Genomic DNA, 17,518 nt, shown 5'->3' on the forward strand with positions numbered 1-17,518 from the left:
GAACATAATGGCCAAGGTGGTTGCATTTTTGGGTCAGTTGAAGCTTCTAAAAACTCTTCAAGGACAGGCTCATGTAGACTGCATTGTCGTAATACAAGCAGGAGTTTGACTAAGGCATAAGTGTCTGTAAGTCAGGCAAAAGTTATTAAAGGGCGTCAGCTTTTGTGAGCTGTAGCTCACGTCATCGGATCCATTAATCAGAAGCATCATTATTGCATCGGATGAACTGAGTTGCAGCTTGTGAAAGCAGCAGCTTTTTAATTAAATGTCTTAGCTGGAAAAGAGGCTACCAGACTCCTCCTGAGTTCATGAGCAAATGTTTCAGACAATAAGAGGCAACTAATTCCATACCACTGTTGATTGCTACGCTTGAATCCATCTAAAACAATCAACTGGGCCCTGCCTACATTTCCACTCTTAAGGCCATTGCATAACCTAAATGGCATTGCAAAGCAAAATTAGGGAACTACAAGCAAGCTAGGAAGATGAACTAGGTCAGGGGTCTGCAACCTTAAACACTCAAAGAGCCATTTGGACCCATTTTCCCACAGAAAAGAAAACACCGGGAGCCACAAAACCCTTCCCATGCCTGACTATTTCTTGAGCGGCCACAAAACTAGCATATGTAGTTGAATTAAACGTTCTGTTTTCTTCTGAAACTTTTCTTTTCTTGGATTTATGCATGGTTGGCCTACCAGGGGTTGAAAAGCTCAATAAATCGTGTGCCAGGTGGTTGTGACGCATATATTGAGTGACAAGTAGCCGCAGCAGAGGGGTGAAAGAGCCACATGCGGCTCCAGAGCCGCAGGTTGCTGACCCCTGAACTAGATCTACAGAATTTTAAGAATGCTTAGGACCCTGTTGGTTTCCTTGCTCTCATGAAGCAGTTTAGTGATGGCTGAGCACATTCAGTAATTAAACATAGACATTGACTTACAATCATTTGTTTAGTGACCATTCGAACAAAGTTACATCAGCATTGAAAGGAGTCATTTATGACCTTTTTCATACTTATGACTGTTGTAGCATCTCCATGTTCATGTGATCAAAATTCAGATACTTGGCAACTGGTTCATATTTATGACAGTTGTGGTGCCCTGGGGTCCTGTTTTGCCACTTTCTGGCAAGCAAAGTCAGTGAGGAAGCCAGATTCACTTAACCGTATTACTAATTTAACAACCGCAATGATTCACTTAACAACTGTGGCAGAAAGGTCGTAAAATGGGGCAAAACTCATTTAACAAATGCCTCCCTTAGCAACATAAATTTTGGGCTCAGTTGTGGTCATTAGTCGAGGACTACCTGTATTTGCGTTATTAAATAAGACTCACTTAACAACTGTCTCACTTAGCAATAGAAATGTTTGTCTCCACTGTAGTCGTAAGACAAGAACTACCGGTAGTTAAAGCAAACTATCCGATCTTGAGGGACATATGGATGGAATGTAACCTATGGAACTCCAAACAGAAAATTATTCCCATGTTGTGACATTTTGTTGCTGGTGCGGTTTATACAATAATATTTTATATCTGTTATCAGCTCACTGGATGTACAGCTAATCCTCACATAATGAGCAATTAGCAACTGTTTAAAGTTACAATGGACCCCATAACAGTGGTGAAATCCAAATTTTTTTACTATCAGTTCTGTGGGCATGGCTTGGTGGGCACGGCTTGGTGGGCATGGCAGGGGAAGGATACTGCAAAATCCCCATTCCCACCCCACTCGGGGGCCAGCCAGAGGTAGTATTTGCTGGTTCTCTGAACTACTCAAAATTTCCGCTACCAGTTCTCCAGAACCTGCTGGATTTCACCCCTGCCCCAAAAGTACTTATGACTCGGATTTGAACTTTCAAGAGCTGTCCTTGTTCCCACAGCAATGTGACCGTATTTGGGGTGTTCAGCAATTGACCCTCGTTTATTTCCATTTGCAGTTTTCCATAAGCAATTTAGGATATTTTTTTGTCCGAAATGGTACGGTAGTGTTTACTTCTGATTTCTGGCAAACAACGGGTTTGTTCTGTTTGTGTCGTGACTGTTTCTTTAAAGTTTTGCATCCATTTTATTATGCATTTTTTTTATTTGTTCTGACTCCATGACCTATATGAGTAAGAGTTTATATACGGTATGTGGATTTTTTTTTTCTCTCTAAGTAGACAAGTATAGGATTACACTTTCAGCTTTTCGGAGACTCTCTGAAGCATTTAAAATGAGCAAGTGAATAATGTATAGGACATTACTCCTTGTCAGTCTCTGGGAATTTTTTTTTTAAAAGCATGTAGTGAAGTTATTAAAGCAACTAGGAGCCTGAGTGGCGTAGGAGGCTAATGCCTCCTAAGGCAGCATTTAACATCCAGCTGCCTGCAATTACTGCGAGTTCAATTCTCACCAGGCTCAAGGTGGACTCAGCCTTCCATCCTTTCTAAGGTGGGTAAATTGAGGACCCAGTTTGTGGGGGCAATAAGCTGACTTTGTATAAATATACAAAAGGATGAAGGCTATTGCTTAGCGCATTGTAAGCCGCCCTGAGTCTCTGGAGAAGGGCGGCATATAAATCAAATTAAAACAAACAAACAACTGGAAATAGAAATTCCATCAGAAAACCCAGCAAGAACTAGAGAACACATCAATAGCACGGCTGCTTTGTTTAAAAGGTCATTTGTATTTTGTTCAGCGGGACCTGAAATATGAAGAGGTACAAGTTTCCACATTTTCTCTTGGCAATGTATATTATTCTATATTAAACAATTAAACAATTAAATTTATTTAAATTATATATTTTTATATAATTATATATTTATTATATATATATATAATTATTATAATTATAAATTTATACTCAATACTGTAACAGAAATACTCTGGTTTAATTGACTTCTAGATTAATATATAGGTAATCCTCCACTTACACCAATTCATTTAGTGACCATTCATTGTTTCAACAGCACTGAAAAAAGTGACTTACAGTATGACCGTTTTTCACACTTACGACCATTGCAATATCCTTAGGGTTGCCTGATCAAAATTTAGATGCCTGGCAACTGGTTCATACTTATGACCGTTGCTGTGTCCCAAGGTCATGTGATTCCGTTTTGCAACCTTCTGACAACCAAAGTCAATGGGGAAGCCAGGTTCACTTAACAATCGGGTTACTAACTTAACCATTGCAGTGATTCACTTAACAGCTGAAGCAAGCAAGGTCATAAAATGGGGCAAAATTCAGTTAACAAATGTCTCACTGAATAACAGACATTTTAGGGTCAATTATGGTCGTAAGTCAAGGACTGCCTGTACTTAATAATACTTTTTGTTCTAAATGGAGGAAGCAGTCTCATATGTTCACAGAAGTTGACTTCCACTTCTTTTTGCTAGTAATACATACCTGGAACGTTTCACAGAAGTGGCCTCTCTTACAGATAGTCCTCGATTTACGGCCATGCTTGACCCCAACATTTCTATTGTTAATTGAGACATTTGTTAAGTGAGCTTTGCCCCATTTTCTGACCTTTTGTTGTGGTCCGCTCGCAGCCTGCGGAGCTGGCAGTGGAGTCGGACAGAGATGAGGCTGAGGAAGAACATGGGCCAGTCCTGGAGGCTGGGGAAGGCCTGGATGAGGGCTCTGCGTTGGAGGCAGAGATGGGGCCAGGACCATCGGGTAGTGATGTGCGGACTTCGGAGCCTCCAGAGGCTGACAGTAGAGAGGCAGAGGAACAGGAGGAGCCTGTTCCTAGTGCACATATGAAAAGAGCTGCCAGAAGGCAGGAGCAGGTAAAGCAGAGAGGACGACACAGGAATAGGGCCAAGAGATGATTGGCCCTTCCCAACGGCTCTTGGCCTCTTTGCTGGAAAACAATGTTGAGAGATTTGCTTCTTGTTTCACTGTATTCATTTCTTATTGCCATCTTCCGCTTCTGAACTTTTGCCAAGAAAAGCCTTTGGCAGCTTGCCTAATTATACCAAGGTCGGTGATAAACTCTGGAATGGTGTTTTGAAGAATTTGCTTTAATTTAGTTTGGACTACGCTGAGAATGAGTTAATTCTCAGCTGTTCTAATAAAGTCTGTTTGTTTTCAAACTGTTTACATTTAATACTAACTACTTGGGCCTGGGTCACAACACCTTTCTTGCACTGTTGTTAAGTGAATCACTGCAGTTGGTAAGTTAGTCACCCGGTTGTTAAGTGAACTTGGCTTCCCCATTGACTTTGCTTGTCAGAAGGTCACAAAAGGGAATCATATGACCCGGGGACACTGCAACCGTCATAAAATATGAACCTGTTGCCAAGCATCTGAATTTTGATCACATGACCAGGGGGATGCTGCAAAGTTCGTAAGCGCGAAAAAGGTCATAAGTGACTTCTTTGAAAGCTGCAGTAACTTCGTTTGAATGGTCACTAAATAAATGATTGTGAGTCAAGGACTATGTTTAATTATTGAAAGTACTCAGCGATCACTAAACTGCTTTCACGAGAGCAAAGAAACAAACAGGGTCGTAAGCACTTTTTCAATCTCTGTAGACCCTATTCATCTTGTTGTGGTCCGCCAGCCGCCTGCATGGATTGTTGCTGATCCTGACGACGAGGAGGCTGGTGTGGTGCTGCACCAGCAGCCTGTGAAGCCGGCGCTTGAGTCGGACAGCGAGGAGGCTGAAAAAGATGTGGTGCCAGAGGCAGGGATTCAGTCAGGGCCTTCAGAACGTCCAGAGGCTCCTTTAAGTGAAGAGGAGGAGTCTCTTCTCAATGCACGGGCATGCAGAGCTGCCAAAAGGCAGGAGTGGTTCCTCAGGAGGAGGTCTCCTCGAGAGTAAGGCTTGGAGCTAATTGGCCACGCCCTTAGCCTACTTAAGAAAGAACGCAGCTTGTAACAAGCTGCAGGAAACAACTTCAGTTTGCTAATCATCGCGTTGGGATGTCTCTGCAACCTTGCTTCTGGGCTTTCTGCCAACTCCAGTAAGACTCTGACTATCTTATCTCTGGAATTCTGGCAGGCTGTTAAGAACGCTTATTAACAGCCGGCATTTGCTAAAACTGCGTTATTTGAGTAAACTAAGTTATGTTCAGAGTTTGTTGGTGCTGCCCCATAGCTGGGGCAGAACACATCTTCCTAGCTTGCTTGTAGTTCCTTGGTTTTGCTTTGCCAGTGCCATTTAGGTTATGCAATGGCTTTAAGAGTGAAAATGATAGGCAGGGCCCAGTTGATTGTTTTGGATGGATTCAAGCATAGCAATCAACAGTGATATGGAATTAGTTTCCTCTTACTGTCTGAAACATTTGCTCATGAAATCAGAAGGAGTCTAGTAGCTTCTTTTCCATCTAAGATATTTAATTAAAAAGCTTCTGCTTTCACTATGGCAGCCTTCCTGGTTTCCCAGACAGTGATCATCCCTACAGGTGGTCCTTGACCTACAACTATTTGTATAGTGACCATTCAAAGTCACAGCACTGGGAAAAAAATTACTTACGACCAGTCTTTCCACTGAACAAGCGATGCGGCCTCCCCATGTATTTATGACAGTTGCGGTGTCCTGGGATCATGAGATCACAATTTGCCACCTTCCCAGCTGGTTTCTGCAAGCAAAATCAAGTTGGGGCAAGTTGAGTTTTCTTAACGACTGCGTGATTCAGTTAACAGCTGCAGTGATTTGTTTAACAACTGTGTCAAAAAAGGTCGTAAAATTGGAAGTGACTCATTTAACATTCACCTTGTTTAGCAGTGGAAATTCTGGTTCCCATTGGGGGTCATAAGTTGAGGACTACCTGTAGAATTATTCTAACAGCTTTAACAAGCTATATGTAAATGAAGACTCAATCATCCAGGCCAAAAGCACCTAAAAAGGTTAAATCATGGCAATTGGACCAAAGTTTATTAAACTGGGATGTTCAATCCTCATCCGAGGAACTTCTTCAGTCAAAATGAAAAAATTAAGTTAGGCAGTTGGTATGACAAGAGTTAGTACATTCCAGTGACTCTGACTCTCTGCCTAACTTACATTTTTCATTTTGACTGAAGAAGCTAAATGAAAAATTTAAGTTAAGCAGAGAGTCAGAAACTTGTTGGAATGTACTGACTCTTGCCATACCAACTTCCTAGCTTAAACTTTTCATTTTGATTGAAGTTACTTGGATGAGTAACAAAAAGTCTCAGTTTAATAAACTTTGGTCCAGTTGCCATGATTTAACCTTTTTAGATATGAATAGGCTATAGGAACATTAGATTTTAGATCCAGAACAGAGATTCTTAATTATGCAATTTTGGTTCTTGTCAGCCCTTTGAGGAAGAACAGGTCAGAAAACAGCAAAAGAAATCCATAGGAATTAGTGAAACTCTTGACAAGCATTTTTATGCTTCTCTCGCCTCTATCCAGGTGAGGTTTTTTGTTCACCTGCTCCTATCTTTCTGGGCTAAGCTGATGTTTTTGTGATGGTGCTGTAAACTTTAGTCATCTCAGTACCTTTCTACAGTTGCTGCTGTAATACGGAATTTCTTTGTTGATTCCTATTTCTATAGTTCCTGGTCTATAGATTCCTATTTCTTTTTCATGTGATTCAAATTTTAAATGTAATTAATTAGCTTAAAAATTTAATAATTAAAAACAAGGTCAAGTACAGAGAGCACAGGGAGAATCTGGAAATCTGTTAATAAGAATTTGATATGCAAACATTATTTCCTTTCTAATTTTTCTGTATGGTCCACATAGGACAGAATTATTCAGTAACTGATTCTTAGAGCTTATTGGTTTTTTCAGAGATTTCACCCAATAAAACAGAACAACAAAATAACAAAGTTGGAAGGGACCTTTTCCTATTTGAGCCCCTGCTCAAATAGGAAAAAATGGCTGTCTAATCTCTTCTTAAAAGTCTCCAGTGATAGAACACCCACAAGTTCTGAAGGCAAACCGTTCCTCTGGTTAATTGTTCTCACTGTTAGGAAGTTTCTCCTTAGTTCTAGGTTGCTTCTCTCTCCCTGATTAGTTTCAATCCATTACTTCTTGTCCTGCCTTCATAAATGTCACTGTAATAGGAAACTATATTTATTTATGTGAATTAAATCTGCCACCTAGTGGCAAGCAAGGAAGAAAAAAACAAGAGCACTTGAATTATGTAAATTATTTACAATATGATTATGGAAACTCATTATTTGCTTTTGTTTGCTTTTTGTGTCTTACACAATTGTTCTCTGCACAACTCCTAAGTCTACATAGTTGACAGCCTCTAATAGCAAGATAAAAACACATAAAATAAAGTAAACAGAACAATTAATCAATGGAATGACTTTGTCTCCGGAAGTTGTGGGTGCTCCAACATTGGAGATTTTTTTTTTATTTTAAAAGACAAACTTTATTAGATTTAAAAAGATAAAATTATATAAAACATTCACAACCTTAAAATACAATCAACGGTGCTAATCACAACAAACAAACTAAGTAGATGTGGTAAATATAAGTACAAATATACACAGTGACTTATTTCCTTTTTTTATCTTGATGACGGTGTATAATTGTTACTTTTAATTTCTTACTAAATTTTAACTTTACCTTCTTTTCCATTGGTTTATCCACTCATACCAACTTTCCCAATGGAAATGGATAGACAAACGTTGAAATTGAAAGATAAGGAAGACTCACAGTATTTCAAGGTATGGGAACATTGGAGATTTTTAAGAAGAGATTGGACAAACATTTGTTCGAATGGTATAGGGTCATGATGGCAAAGCGATGACATGCATGCCAGAGGTGGCACTCAGAGCCCTCTCTGTGGGCACGTGTGCCATCGCCAGCTGGCTTCCAGTGTGCACATGCACGCCGGCCAGCTGATCTTTGTGGGCGCCAGAGCAGGGGTGGGTTCTAAATTTTTTTACTACCGGTTCTGTGGGCGTGGCTTATTTTGTGGGTGTGGCTTGGAGGTCATGTGACTAGGTGGGTGTGGCTAGCTGGTCAGAGTCATTTCTGGAAGGTCCTCGCACTTACGACCAGTCCTCGCACTTACGACCCAACTCATTTGTTTGCTTTTAACACTGATCAGCTGTAGGACGGCCCTTTGAAACCCCGCAGCAAGAGTTTAAACAGTTTTTTTCCCCTCTAGTCATCAGCTGGGACTCAGGAGGCAGCAATAGATTGGGGGTGGGACCAAATAAAAGGTAAGAATAACCTGGGGGGCGGGGTGGGGGGGAGGGCAGGGGCGGGAGAACCGGTTTGGTGACGTCATATCGTCACTGCTACCGGCTCGGCCGAACCGGACTGAACCGGGAGGAACCCACCACTGGTTGGACTAGAAGACCTCCAAAGTCTCTTCCAACTCTATTCTATTAAAATAAACACTCCAAATGGGAGCCGATTCCTGAGAATAAGAATGTGAAACACTAAGATGGCTATATAAGGAAAGAAAAGAAGAACTGCTGACAAGCATCCAAACTTTGATCATGTGACCATTGGGCTCCGGCAGTGGTCATAAATATGAAACACGGTCATAAGTCACTTTTTAGATGCCATTGTAGCTTTGAATGGTTGTACGTTGAGGTCTATTTTTACATGATTTTGCTAACGCAAGATGGATATTATTAGAACTGTCCAATCATGGACTTTTGTTTATTTTGGCAATTGACTAGATATTCAGGTAAGTATCCAAGACACATCCTATTCCCAAATCAGTATTATTGATCTACACTGAAATGACTCCAGTTTGTATTTTCACATTTATTGGCATGTACCCAAGGTGAGAGAACACTTTTTCTGCTCACAAATCTTTCCCAAACTTCATTTCGATTTTTCATCCTTACCAAATATGAATAAATTTCTTAAGATAATACTCTGTTATTAATGTCACCATGAGTCAGCAGCTTTGACTGAACGGAACAGTGATTCCTATAATTATAGTTCATTTCCAGACAGCTAGATGTCCTGATTCATAGAAGTATGCGCCCTTAAAACTAGATATGCTCATTATTCAAAGATTCACAAATCTGAGAAGAAACAAAATCATTTCTTTAAATTATAGTGAAATCCAGAGTGTTTCCAGATGGTTGAGATATCTTCTTGTTGCTAAACCGGAAACAAAAACAATGAATAAAACTGGATATATGCACAGATGGGTACAAGATATTTTGAAGAGGATTTGAATCTCAACCAACAAATGCCCTGTCTTACACATTGGTAAAAAGAATCAGAACACAAAATACAAGCTAAGTGGACATGACCTTGTAGATGACCCTCACTCTGTCAAGGACCTTGGAGTACTCATATCAAATGATCTAAGTGCCACTGTAACAACATCGCCAAAAAGTCATTAAAAGGGTTGTAAACCTAATCTTGCATAGCTTCTTCTCCGGTAATATTACACTACTAACCGGAGCATAGAAAACATTTGCTAGACCAATTCTCGAATACAGCTCGTCTGTCTGGAACCTGCACTACATATTGGACATTAATACAATTGAGCGCGTCCAGAAATATTGCACAAGAAGAGTCCTCCACTCCTCTGCTCGTAACAAAATACCTTATGCCACCAGACTTGAAATTCTGGGTTTAGAAAATTTAGAACTACGCTGCCTTCTGTATGACCTAAGCATAGTTCATAAAATCATCTGCTACAATGTCCTACCTGTCAATGACTACTTCAGCTTCAACCACAACAATACACGAGCACACAATAGATACAAACTTAAAAGTGAACTGCTCCAAACTCGATTGCAGAAAATACGACTTCAGCAACAGAGTGGTCAATGCCTGGAATGCACTACCTGACTCTGTAGTTTCTTCCCCAAACCCCCAAAACTTTAACCTTAAACTGTCTACTGTTGACCTCACCCCATTCCTAAGAGGTCTGTAAGGGGCGTGCATAAGAGCACCAGCGTGCCTACCGTCCCTGTCCTAATGTTTCTGTTAATTGTATTCATTTTATGTATTCAGTTCATGCTTATATATATTATCTAATAGGTATTCGACAAAATAAATAAATAAATAAAATGAATGAGTGTTCCATGTATCATAGTTAGAAGAAGAGGAGATGATGGGAGGTACCTAATTATTAGGTTTACCGAAACTGTTCTGAAAGCCAAGTGACATTTGGGCAGTCCGGATCACAACAAATATAGCCTTCCAAGTCATTTTCTTGGCTCATCATACTTTCTAAGTGCTGAGAACTTCATCTAATAAGGCCAAAGGAGTGAAGGTCTCGGAGATGCAGAAGCTGGGAGATGGAAATCTTTCCTGAGAGAGGAAGGTGTGGTGGCAGGCAGTGCTCTTTGGGGATTTCTTCTGCTCTCAGACTTCCTGGTGCTGTGTTTTCTTGGGTGGCTCCTGAGTCTTGGGACAGGGGCAGCAGAGAAGTGAGCTTTGGCAAAGGGAAGTGGGCTGGGAGTCTGGGACTACCCTTAGGGAGGCAAGGGAGGCTAGTCTGGCTCCCCACCATGAAAGTTTCTGCCTTTTAAGCAAATTTCTTAGTTGGGACAGAGGCCAGGAGTGAAATGCTACCGGATTGGGGCGGTTTGCCCGAACCGGTAGTGAAAATGCTATTGGTTCGCCCGAACTGGTAGTAAAAAAATGCTTTAAAAAGTTTTTAAAAAAAAGTTCTGATGATCACACGGCACAGCTGATCCTCGGAACTTTCACCCCTTTTTTTTAAAGCATTTTTTTTACTACCGGTTCAGGCAATAGGTAGTAAAAACATGCTTTAAAAAAGTTTTTAAAAAGGTTCCGACAATCAGCTGTGACAATCAGCTGTGCCGCACAATCATTGGAACTTTTTTTTTTACTTTTTGAAGCATTTTTTACTACCTATTGCCCGAACCGCTATTTTTGTGTAAAGTGTGATAGTTTGTTTTTGAGCTCTCTGTGAGGGGCCATTTTGTGTGAAGTCCAGCTGCTTTTGCATTGTGTGTGAGTCAGTTGTGTAGCTTTTGTGTTACTTTTGTGTAAAGTGTGATAGTTGGTTTTCCCGGTCACATGACCACAAGCCACGCCCACCCAGTCACATGACCACCAAGCCACATCCACCAAGCCACACCCACAGAACCAGTAGAGAAAATTTTTGAATTTCACCACTGAAAGAGGCTAACTACTTTTTGAAATGTTCAGCAAAGAGTGAGAGAGATGGTGAGCAAGTAAGGAAGAAGAAAGATCTCTGTGCAGGAGGGAGGGAGGGAGGAAGAAGATAAGGAAGGAGAAGGAAAGGGAGGGAAGGAGGGAGGGAGGAAGGAAGGGGGAGGGAGGAAGGAAGAAGATAAGGAAGGAGAAAGAAAGGGAAGGAGGGAAGGAGAGAGGAAGGAAGGAAGGAAGGAAGGAAGGAAGGAAGGAAGGAAGGAAGGAAGGAAGGAAGGAAGGAAGGAAAAGGTTCAGATAACAAAAACAGAAGATATGCAAAAACAAAGCAGAAAAAGAGGGGAAGAGAGATTGGTGAGGAAAGTGGAAAAAAGGTGTAATTTAGATGAAAGTTCCAGACTGTTATCATCTTACATATGCTCTTGAAAAAAAAATTATAAAACACTCTAGTGATATAAATGTTCTGGTTAATAAAAAACATTGCCAGCCAAGCAACCAAAGTAACATGCTACTTTCACTACTTTGCCTTGGAGTAAAGTTTTGAAATTATAATTTGTTTAATGACTTATCATGATACTCTTCATTTTCGATCCACTAGAAATTTTTTATTAAGATGCTTCAGTGTTGTGGCTGCTGTATTGATGAACTAGTTCTCGTGGGACGCTTGTGATAATTTGAGCATCTTAAGGTTCTTGTTTTTCTATTCCTTTGTCGGCCTTCAAATTCTTTATTTTGATTTTGATTTTTTCACTTTTTTTAAAAAAATATCCTTTTAATTAGAAAAAAAAGATGGTAAGTGGGCATGCTAGAAAGCAAAGAACAAGTGTTCAGCATAATTGTTATTCACAAAAGTGGTTCTGGGCCAACAGACATTCCTGGAAAATAAATGTTGGTTGGCTACAAACCATGTTTTGTTTGGAAATGTGCCTGCTTGTCAGAAAAAATAAGAAATAGAAGTTGGAATATCATCAAGCGCTAGAAAGGGTGGCAGAGTAACCATTTGCTTTCTGACCTGGCCACGGCTATCATAGCAACCATTTCTGAATAGGCACTACTGCCCAATGGCAGCCATTTTGTGAGTGGGTCCACATGCTCTCAAAATTCCAGATTTATTCATTGGCGTCATAAAGGATGTTTATATAGTGAAAACATTTGACATTCTGCTTCTTATAAGAAGTTCACTGCCCCGCTGCGAACCGGTAGTAAAGGTAAGTAGAACCCACCCCTATGACAACATTCGAACAAACTATTTTATGGGCTCCATATCAACCTGGGATTGCCATGCCCGCTGCCAAAATCATGTCTTCAGAGCCTTTCAGAAGAATTTCAAGGTTGGGATCAGTCTTATCTTTGTGAGGATGGTGTTCCACAGGGAGGGAGCCATCATTCTTGTGATCACTCTGAGCCATCACTCTGCAGACACAATTTTATTTCTATATCCTTGGATTCCACAGAGATGCCAAAACATTATCAGAAGATGAAACAGTGGGCATTTGCCAGTCTTTAGTTAGAAGGCATAATGGTTTGTGGGAAAGACCTTCGGAGACTGGGTGAAGAGACGCTGCCAAGGGAACAGACAGAGACAGCACAGTCCTCGGTTAGATAAAAGGTTCCCTCTTCCCTACTTTCATTTAGGCAAGAAAAACAAAATGCACAGATACAGTGTATGTGGTACCTCGCTCAATAGTAGTAACTGTGAGAGGGATCTTGGGAGTCCTAGTGGACAATCACTTAAATATGAGCCAGCCGTGTGCTGCAGCTGCCAAAAAAGCCAACGCAGTTCTAGGCTGCATAAACAGAGGGATAGAATCAAGATCACATGAAGTGTTAATACCACTTTATAAGGCCTTGGTAAGGCCATTCTTGGAATACTGCATTCAGTTTTGGTCACCACGATGTAAAAAAGATGTTGAGACTCTAGAAAGAGTGCAGAGAAGAGCAACAAAGATGATTAGGGGCCTGGAGGCTAAAACATATGAAGAACGGTTGCAGGAACTGGGTCAGTGGAGAGTTGTCCTCAGTTTGGACCGGTTCTATAGAACTGTAGTAAAACCGGCGGGAGGCTCCACCCACTGACCTGGACGTCATCAAAAGCAATCTGTGCATGCGCAAGAGCGCACGCGCGGGCACAATGCGAACCGGTAGTAAAGGTAAGTAGAACCCACCCCTGAACAGGGTATGTCTAGCTTAATGAAAAGAAGGACCAGGGGTGACATGATAGCAGTGTTCCAATATCTCAGGGGCTGCCACAAAGAAGAGGGAGTCAAGCTATTCTCCAAAGCACCTGAGGGCAGGACAAGAAGCAATGGGTGGAAACTAATCAAGGAGAGAAGCAACTTAGAACTAAGGAGAAATTTCCTGAGAGTTAGAACAATTAATCAGTGGAACAACTTGCTTCCAGAAGTTGTGAATGCTCCAACACTGGAAGTTTTTAAGATGATGTTGGATAACCATTTGTCTGAAGTGGTGTAGGGTTTCCTGCCTAAGCAGGGGGTTGGACTAGAAGACCTCCAAGGTCCCTTCCAACTCTGTTATTCTAAATTCTTCTTGGGCTGTAAAGGAGATGGCTGAGGGGAGAATTACACTTTCATACTTGCAAGACTCTTGTCAGTGTAGCCTTACAGTACTGTAAGACAGTGGTGGGATTCAGCCAGTTCGCACCAGTTCTAAAGAACCAGTAGCTAATTTTTTGTGTAGTTTGGCGAATCAGCTGAATAGTGTCCATTTCTTTTTTTTTCTTTATTTAAAACAATACATCAAAAAAAAGAAAGTCAAACAAATGATCACGACAGGAACTTTACATGATATTTACACTTTCTACGGTATGTAGGCTTCAGTCAGATTTAACATATATTAAACATAATCCTGGTTATACTTGACTTTTTGGGCGTCTGTTGTTCAACCAAACGTACCATTTGTCCCAACATTGGAAATATACGGAGTCCTTTTGATCTCTCAATGCTTTAGTCAGTCTGTCGGCTTCCGCATAATCCAAAATTTTCTCCAAAATCAAATCTTCAGCCGGCAGGTCTTTCCCCTTCCAATGTTGGGTGAAACATATTCTTGCTGACGTGGTGATAAATACACACAGACACCATATATTTGTGCCTATGTTGTCTGGCTAATGTTCAGTAGATAGTACTCTGGTTTCAGAATTAGGTTATAACCTGTGATTTCCATGATCCATGCCTGTATAATTTTCCAGAATTCAGTCATCCTGGAACAGGTCCACCACATGTGGAAATAGGTGCCAATCTCCCCACACTTCCAACAGTTTGGTGAGAGATTTGAATACATTTTAGAAAGACGAGCAGGTAGAAACGTCCATTTCAATCCCTCTGGCCTGTGGTGCCTCGGCCTGGTCCACCTGGAGAGGGTGCTGAAGCAAGTGGGTGTCCTGCCTGCAGTGCCCATGCCGGCTGCCCCTTCCCGGCCAGAGCTGGAATGCCGCTGCGTTTAAGTGCCAATAGATGTCAGCCTTCCCTCCGGCGGGCCTGGGCAACTGCTGGATAGGGATGGGCCTGGCGCCCACATGCCCTCGCTTCCCCCAAGCATTTGCCTACCTGATTTCCAGCTCCGTTACGTTTCTCCATCACGTTTCTTGCCATCGTGTGCAGGGAAACAAATGTTTGTGGGACTAAAAAATCAATCAATTCCAACTTCTTGAAAAAAAAAAAAAAAATCTCGTGAAGTTGGAATTGATTGACCTGACCCTAGGCGAACTGGTTGTTAAATTATTTGAATCTCATCCCTGCAGTAAGATAGAAATAGCTTCTCTGGTTATGGTTCGTGTCTAATATACCCTGCCAACAAAAGAGTATTTCTCTGACTAACTCTGATAGGACAGACCTCTCGTGGGTGGAGAAAGGTGGCACGGAGTATTGTTGCTGATTAAACATCTGACAAATCATAGCATCATAGGGCTGAAAGGGATATTGGAGGTCTTCTAGTCCAACCCCTGTCCAAGTCAGGTATGAAAGGACCTACCGTATTTTTCGGAGTATAAGACACACCTTTTTCTCACCTAAAAGGGGGTGAAAATTTAGGTGCGTCTTATACACCGAATGTAGCCCCTCCCATCTACTGGCCCCCACCCTTTGGCCTCTACCTCCCAGCAGTTACCTCCTTGCAACAAGCAGCAAGAAAAAACAGCTCCTTTCAGCTTCAGCACAGCCTAATTAGCACAAGTTGATTGGATCGGCCTCCCGACTTTCAGCTGTTTTGCTCTCAGCTGTTTTGCGTGGGCCTCTGCTGCTTGCCGCAAGAAGGTAAATTGCTGGAGCAGATTTTTTTTTTCCCCTTGTGCTAATCAAGCTATGCTGAAAACGAAAATGAAAGTAAAGCAGGCTGTTTGCTGCAATGAGGCAAAATTGCTCAGACGTAGAGGCAGAGGGAGTTTTCGTCACCAAAAAAGGTAGCTGTGTCTTATAGTCCGGTGCGTCTTATACTCCGAAAAATACGGTAAGTGGTTATACACTGTTTTCCCATAGGCAAGAACTTCCCAATTTGCTATACAGAAAAGAAACATAGAGACATCTGTACTGATTTCTGAGAAAACAGGAGCACCAGGAAGGTGTACAAAGCTCCAGTTAGGTTGTGATTCACACAATGGACAATAGTCACTACATGCTGAGCAAAGAGCTCTGAGGGACTTTGCTAAAACCAGGCTGATTAGATGCGATGGAAAATGAAACTGGAACTCCTGTTCCTTTTTATTGCGGTGCAACAAATCACAACACAATTTGCGTTCCTGTGCCAAAATCCCAGGGTAATTTCTAAACAGGCCGTGTCTTCTAGACTTTGTTTTGGAACCATGGCAACTTTAAGATGTGTGAACATCAACTCCTGGAATTCCCCAGCCAGTGGGAATTTCCAAATATGCTGCCCAGCTTCAAAGATGAGAAGTTTTTTTAATTGTGTGCATTTGCTTGTAATTTTACCAGCTTGATATTTACATGCACTCTCAGATGTGCATGTAATGTGTGAATTCATGTAAACAAGAGTTGCACTCTTGTTTACCACAAACAACCGTGCAAGACATTCTCTGTATTGTCTATAATTGGAAAAGACAAGACTTCTAATTTGTAAGACAATCTAGATCAGTGGTCCCCAACCCCCGGTCCGCGGACCGGTGCCGGGCCGTGGAGTACCTGGCACCGGGCCGCGCAGCGGCCGGGGGACATGAATGCTGCAGCGCAAAGGCTCCTGGGCCGTGCGCAATGGGCCGTGCGCAAAAGCTCCTGGGCCGTGCCCCCACCCCTGCGCGTGCTCAGCGGGCCGCGGCGATAAAAAGGTTGGTGACCACTGATCTAGATGCTGAATAAGAGTTCTGGTTGGATAACAGCTGGTTGAAGCTGTGTTTAACTACATGCTATGCCATTTTAATTTACGGCCAGAATATTTAATTATTTTAATACTGTTTTTTAAATTTTGTATGCTTTGTTTTTACTTAGGCTGTGCACCGCCCTGAGTCCTATTTGGAGAAGGGCGGTATAGAAATTTAAACAAACAAACAAATAAATAAATAAATAAATTGTGTGCTTGATGTTGATCCAACCACAAGTGGCAAATTCACACTGCACATTAAGGCACAATATCAAACACTCTGGTTACATTGATTGTGTAATGTTCCATTACTGTCCGCTGCCATTCTATGCTTTTAAGTTATTTTTATTTACTTGTGTTTTACTTTGCTCCTATTTGTTTGAACTATTAGTAGCCCAGAGTCATGCAGATGAGATGGGCAATATGAACTGGCTAAATAATAAAGAAAATTAAACTGACCAACCCTACTGACTTGAGAATACTGATTTGAGATAATATGTACATGTATATGCATATGTAAATGTACAGGTAGTCAACTTAAAATAGTTCATTTAGTGACCAGTCAAAGTTATGACACTGAAAAAAGTGACCTATGATCATTTTTCACACTTATGATCATTGCACCATCCACATGATCACGTGATTTAAAATCAGATGCTTGACAAACGGTTCATACTCATGAAGGTTGAAGTGTCCCGGGATCATGTGATCATATTGTATGATCTTCTAACAAGCAAAGTCAACGGGGAGGCCAGTTTCACTTAACAACCGTGTTAGTAATTTAACAACTGCAATGGTTCCCTTAACAAATGAGGCAAGAAAAGTCGTAAAATGGGGCAAAATTCACTTAACAACATAAATAATCAAGGAGAGAAGCAACTTAGAACTAAAGAGAAATTTCCTGAGAAGTAGAACAATTAATCAGTGGAACAACATGCCTCCAGAAGTTGTGAATGCTCCAACACTGGAAGTTTTTAAGAAGAGATTGGACAACCATTTGTCTGAAGTGGTGTAAGGAGTTTCCTGCCTAAGAAGGGGGTTGGACTAGAAGACCTCCAAGGTCCCTTCCAACTCTGTTATTCTATTCTATTCTAAATTCTGGACAGAGTTATGGTTGTAAGTTGAAGACTACATATATACATATATACATACATATGCCCC

The sequence above is a fragment of the Pantherophis guttatus genome, chromosome 3 (assembly GCF_059756535.1).
Source record: "Pantherophis guttatus breed Tessera chromosome 3, ASM5975653v1, whole genome shotgun sequence".
In the NCBI taxonomy this organism is placed as follows: domain Eukaryota; kingdom Metazoa; phylum Chordata; class Lepidosauria; order Squamata; family Colubridae; genus Pantherophis; species Pantherophis guttatus.